This window comes from Haliotis cracherodii, unplaced genomic scaffold, assembly GCF_022045235.1.
Source record: "Haliotis cracherodii isolate W230 unplaced genomic scaffold, xgHalCrac1.p SCAF_15, whole genome shotgun sequence".
Taxonomy (NCBI): domain Eukaryota; kingdom Metazoa; phylum Mollusca; class Gastropoda; order Lepetellida; family Haliotidae; genus Haliotis; species Haliotis cracherodii.
In genome coordinates this window covers 34,737,797-34,744,629 of record NW_027266270.1, presented here as the reverse complement: position 1 = coordinate 34,744,629, position 6,833 = coordinate 34,737,797, and positions in this window count along the sequence as shown.

The following is a 6,833-nucleotide window of genomic DNA, read 5'->3' as shown; positions in this document are numbered from 1 at the left end:
GATTGTTTGAATCATTGCCCTGAATGTCTTTTGTACAGATTGCAATCATCTACATGAATACATATCTCCACGTGTGAGAAGGGCAGAGTCTTGTCTATTTTTCCTCTGTTACACTCTGCCAAACCAAGCAAACCAAGTGAAAAAAAATAAACTGAAAAATGACAGATCAGTTGAGCACAATTCTTAATGGAGAAGAAGAAAGAAGTCTAGAAAAATGTGTCTAAAATATATCCTCCAAATGTTTAATGAATTGAAGTAACTCAATAGGTGTATGATATGAATATCATGAGCGCAAAATAACCAAATATATGTATACTCCAGTCCCAGGACAGATCAAGGTGGGTTGTGCGACTCTCTTAGTCTTGCTACAAAGATGATACAGACCCTGCCATGATGGCATGTCGTATGCCAAGCTCCTTCTCCTGACACACCATGGTACAGATCTAGATTGGTCTTGTAAGTTTCTTGATCTTGTAATAAAGATGGACCAGACAGTGTCTTGATTGTGTAACTCTTGCCATGTTTCCCCTGCTGACACACCCTGGCACAGATATATGTGGGTCTTGCTTGTTTCTTGGTCTTGTTATAGAGATAGTCGACACAGTGTCTTGAAGGTGTAACACTTGCCACACTTCCCCTGCTGACACACCCTGGCACAGATATATGTGGGTCTTGGTACAGATCCAGCTGGTTCATGTAAGTTTCTTGGTCTTGTTATAAAGATGGTCCAGACAGTGTGGATGGTGTAACACTTGCCACGCTTCCCCTGCTGCCACACCCTGGTACAGATCTAGATGGGTCTTGCTTGTTTCTTGGTCTTGTTATGAAGATGGTCCAGACAGTGTCTTGATGGTGTAACACTTTCCACGCTTCCCCTCCCGACACACCGTGGTACAGATCTAGATGGGTCTTGCTTGTTTCTTGGTTTTGTTATAAAGATGGCCCAGACAGTGTCTTGATGGTGTAACACTTGCCACACTTCCCCTCCCGATACACCGTGGTACAGATCTAGATAGGTCTTGCTTGTTTCTTGGTTTTGTTATAAAGATGGCCCAGACAGTGTCTTGATGGTGTAACACTTGCCACACTTCCCCTCCCGATACACCGTGGTACAGATCTAGATAGGTCTTGCTTGTTTCTTGGTCTTGTTATAAAGATGGCCCAGACAGTGTCTTGATGGTGTAACACTTGCCACACTTCCCCTCCCGATACACCGTGGTACAGATCTAGATAGGTCTTGCTTGTTTCTTGGTCTTGTTATAAAGATGGTCCAGACAGTGTCTTGATGGTGTAACACTTGCCACGCTCCCCCTCCCTACACACCGTGGTACAGATCTAGATGGGTCTTGCTTGTTTCTTGGTTTTGTTATAAAGATGGTCCAGACCGTGTCTTGATGGTGTAACACTTGCAACACTTCCCCTCCCGACACACCGTGGTACAGATCTAGATGGGTCTTGCTTGTTTCTTGGTCTTTTTATAAAGATGGTCCAGACCGTGTCTTGATGGTGTAACACTTGCCACGCTTCCCCTCCCGACACACCGTGGTACAGATCTAGATGGGTCTTGCTTGTTTCTTGGTCTTGTTATGAAGATGGTCCAGACCGTGTCTTGATGGTGTAACACTTTCCACGCTTCCCCTCCTGCCACACCCTGGTACAGATCTAGATGGGTCTTGCTTGTTTCTTGGTCTTGTTATAAAGATGGTCCAGACAGTGTGGATGGTGTAACACTTGCCACACTTCCCCTCCTGCCACACCGTGGTACAGATCTAGATGGGTCTTGCTTGTTTCTTGGTCTTGTTATGAAGATGGTTCAGACAGTGTCTTGATGGTGTAACACTTGCCACGCTTCCCCTGCCAACACACCCTGGTACAGATCTTGCTTGTGTCTTCTTCCATACATCTGTCATCTAAAATAGGGTAAAATATTTAGCTCAACTTCACATATTCAGTTTGAGTTTGTCATTGGTCTCAGTCACCTAAAAATATTTTGCTCACTTGGACATTTTCACTGTGAGTTCTCAATCAAGTCTCCATTCAGACATCTGTCATCTAAATCTGGGTAAATAATCAGTTCATTTTGACATAGTCAATATGAGTTTGTCATTGGTCTTCGTCCGTATATCTGTCATCTGAAATATGAGTGAAATATTTAGCTCACTTTGACAAGGTCTATGTGAGTTTCTCATCGGTCTTTGTTCATATGCATCGGGCATCATGTATTTCTTTCAGACAGTCTTTACCCCCAGCATTTAATCACAAAGATGATAAAGGGGAGAATTCTTCTGTGATTAATTGAGGCCTGGCGTTTAGTGAAGATCCCGGCATTTGTTCAATGTTTTTATTCAACAAGGATAAAATAATTAGCTCACCTTGACATTGTCAAAGTCAGTTTGTCATTGGTCTTCGTCCATACGGTATTTGTCCATTTGTCAATCTATCCACTCTATCAAACCCTTCTGATTTGTTTGACCTGATAACATCTTCTGATATATACTACTCCAAAACAAAATATATGCACGCACGTACGAACACAGATTTACTATAGTCAAATGATATATTAGGTGGTCTTTTACTTCTTTTGAGTATTTTAGTTATGGATAATGCTTACTAACTGAGAAAGATGTAACTATAAAAAATTCTGGATCCATTTGTATTACGTTAACCCAGATGATTTTGCTGAGAACGGAGATGTAGTTGGGGCTTCACAGTAGGTATGTTAAATTGATTTTAATATTTTTTATAAGTTTATCAGCAAGTGAATTTGTTTTGTTTAATCTGCTGTTTTCCATTGTTCATAGACTGAATAGCAGATAAGTTGATCATGGACTAGGGTTGTATAAATTTTGTCAATTCAGTGTTTCAGGTATAGTTTTCTTGGCATGAGTGTTGTATTGTGTGTTGTCAGAGTGATCGATATTATGAGACTACTATAAGCTAAACCACAAAGTTTTGTTTGACAGGGTTTTAAATCTAGCTATTGGTCTACATGCACATCAAACAATTTGTCAGGAATTTCCTAGAGGCTGTTTCTAACAGTACAATTTGGCAGTTTTAACATACAAGAAAACATACAACCCTATGGATAACAACTTCTGGTATATTGCATAAGCGACGTTTCAATGTAGATTCTTACACCGTTATCGAGCGACGTTTCAATGTAGATTCTTACACCATTATCGGGGGCACGGGTGGCCCAGTCGTCTAAGGAGCTGCGATTCGCTGTCCCGAGTTGCGTCCCCTGGGCACGCCAGAAACCTATGATCATGGGTTCGCCCTGATTATGTGCTCGTAGGTTTCACCGACGTGGTAAACGTCTGAGACCTGCATCACTTCGGGCTTTCTTCCCACATTAAGCTGAGATGCCGTGATATAACTGGAATACTGTTAAAATCGGCGTTAACCCCAACACACTCACTCACTCTTACATCGTTATCAAGCTTGTTAACAGTGTAAGAATAGACACGTTGGTAAATGCATCGAAACATCCTAAATGCAATAAACCAGTCGTTTCTTATTTACTCCCCAACATCTAGAATGCCAACCAAACAGTCATGTCAGCATGTTTTGCCATGCTTAGTAGTACTAGAATATTTCAAATACAGTAAACAGTAAGCTCTTTATTGTCTGATCAAAACGTAATAAAAGGATTCTGTTTTTGGAAGAATTCTTCCCCTTGAAACCTATGTGAAGTTTTAAGCTGTATTTACATAAATATTAGCATTGAGATTGTACAGATACCACTAACAAGACTAGCTTGTCGTAAGAGGCGACTAACGGGATCGGGTGGTCAGACTCGCTGACTTGGTTGATGCATGTCATCGATCTCAATTAGGTGAATCGATGCTCATGATGTCAATCACTGGATTGACTGGTCCAGACTCAGTTATTTACAGACTGACATCATATAGTTGGGATAGTGCTGAGTGCGGCGTAAAACAACAAACCAACAACCAACTAACAAGACTGAATGTATTGTAAGTTTAATAAGGGATAAGAAATATAGCCTGAGGAATTTCCTTTTTATTACTGTAAAAGAACATGGTGCTTTATTCAGCATTATTTTGTTTATTGCTTCAAACTTATATTTACATGAATTATGCATATTTGTAACATGCTTTGTATTGTTTTCAATTTGTAATATGTAAATACATATCTATATACATGCATGTGTGTGAGTTTGAATACTAGTATTGGAAGGTCATTCATCATCAGCAGCCAGTACAACTGACACTTGATAAGTTGAGGTGAGGTGAGGTGAAATGGGGTTTAACGTCGTGTCCAAGATTATTGCGCTTATATAGCGACATGCATGCACATGTGTGTGTGTGTGTGTGTGTGCGTGCGCTAGCTAGCTAGTCCGGACTGATCCCGACTTATAGTGCTAGCTCACTGGGATACCATGCCGCAGTTTAACATGAATACCACACTCAGACACAGTATACTGTCCCCGGGCTGACCAGTCCTTGTTTTAGCCCCTTAATGCCGAGCGCCAGACAGACAGGGTAAGAACAAGGACCATCTTTTAAAGTCTTTTGGTACGATGTGGCCGGGGATCGAACCTCGGGCCTTCCGCTCTCTGGGCGGACGCTCTACCACGAGACCACGGAGGCGGTCTCTTGGTAAGTTTAAGGTTGTCAACAAGCACTAGTGTCAACTTGAAGGTAACTCTGACTATGAGAACTGACTGACTGATTTATTGCTAGTCTATCCTAAGTTGACAGGACAAAGTATAACAAGGACCCTTTCGGCCTCCCAGATCTACACAATTTATTAAATGAGATGCAAGTTTTTAATGAATGGCAAGCAAACTGTTATGCACGAGTTTGGTCTAATGCCATTTTGAACAGTATTTCAGTTATACTACTACTAATAATAACTATACATTTGTATGGCACTAATATCTAGTAAGCTACTGCCCCAAAGTGCATTGAGTCTCAATGATGTCATGACAGACAAATCAATCAACTCTCTCTATTTCATTGGTCTGTGTTCACATAGGTATAAGGTTTAAAGGTTGCATTTTCCTGAATATACCGAATGTGCAAAGGTAGATTATTCCACAGATATGGGCCTGTTCCCAGAAAATGTACATCACCAAATGTCTTGGTCGTGGATTGCATGATGATGACCATGGTTTGATCACAAGATCTCATTAGGGTTGGTATCTACAAGGGCTGGTAAAAAAATTTCTTGAAACCTTTGTGAAAGTGTTTTTAATTTTATTGTTCAACATTGCTTTTCAATACACTTCTCATATCGATAGTGAAGCTTTTTAATTTTAGTCAGGAAGAAGTTTTCTGAAGCCACCCTAAAAAACCCATTCATGGCAGCTTTGAGGTCATTGTTGTCGTCATAGTGCTTTCCATGAAGGTGCTCTTTCAGTTTAGGAAACAGGTGGAATTGTTGATGCCATGTCTGGTGAGTCTCGAGGGTGAGTAAGCTCTTCGAACCAACATTGCCAAACAGCAGCCTTTACAAGTCGAGCGGAATGAGAAGAGGCATTGTCATGAAGTAGTAGAACTCCAGCAGTCAGCTTTTCTCACTGCTTTCTTTGCTATGATCTCTCAGGTGATGAAGCAAATCAGCATAGTAGGCACCGGCAATCGTCTTTTGACTTTCTATGTAATCAACAAGGATCACACCATTTGCATCCTAGATTACAGTTGTTCTCCCAGCATTAAACATTGCTGCCCAATGTTTAACAGTTGAATGGCTAGGACACTTATCCCTATACACTTATGACATGCGGTCACGTTCAACTGGCTGTCATTCCTTTACAAACGCAGACCAAATACACATGCAATGAACTTCTCAAACAATGAACAGTAAACTATGTTTATAACGAACATGCAAAATACGAACTGACTGATATAACCAACCCATTTATTAGTCCTGGACAGTTGCTGTATATATGCTTAGTTTGTGAGATTTACATAACAGTATTTGACTACTAAATTGACTGGTTCACTTTGCTTTGGCCCTTAGTTGAAAGTTAGTAAGGGTTAGAACTTTTTGACTCGCCCTCAAACTTACATGCGTTCGCAGGCTAAGAGGCGAATCAAACATAACCCCCATTATTGCGAGCTTCTGTGCTTGGCGTAATGACAGTCGCCAGTGGGGAAATGTGTAAGAAAGAATCATGAGTCCCGTTTCGTCCTCATTCAGCTGAAGATAGCTGCTATAGTCATCCACGTCCTGACATCAGAAATGAAGCGTGGTACTGCATCAGATGCAACTGCCATTGACGATAAAATCAATGGCTTGGATGCGAGGTAGATCTGTGAGTCGGCGTATAGATGAAATCCGACATAGTATTATCTGGCTATACCCCCTAGCGGTGTAGTATATAATGAAAACAAAACAGGTCCTAGTACGTTACCTTGAGGGACAACATACAAGAGTTCTAACGTTTTTGAGATGAATCCATCTGTGCAAACAGATTGTTGTCTCCACAACATAAATAACAGTAACCACGTGAGTGAGTGCGCAGTGATTCCCAGCTGGCAAATGGAACACAGATCTATTTTGTCGAATGCAGCTGACAGATCTGATGAGACAAGAATATCTGTTCCATCACTATGGACTGATATGAGATCATTTTGGACAGGAACTAAAGCTGTCTCAGTAATGTGGTCTTCCTTGCATCAATTCATTGAATGTGATTCTTTTTCTCCTCTCTGTGACAGGGTCATTGGAGGATCTTCATTCATGGTAAGGCAGGTGTTATCCATAGTCCTATTCCACGTAACACCAGCATCCAATCCATTGCAGTAAGACTATACTTTGCACGTTGCGTTTACTTTGTGTTGTCTCCATACTCCCCATTCTTC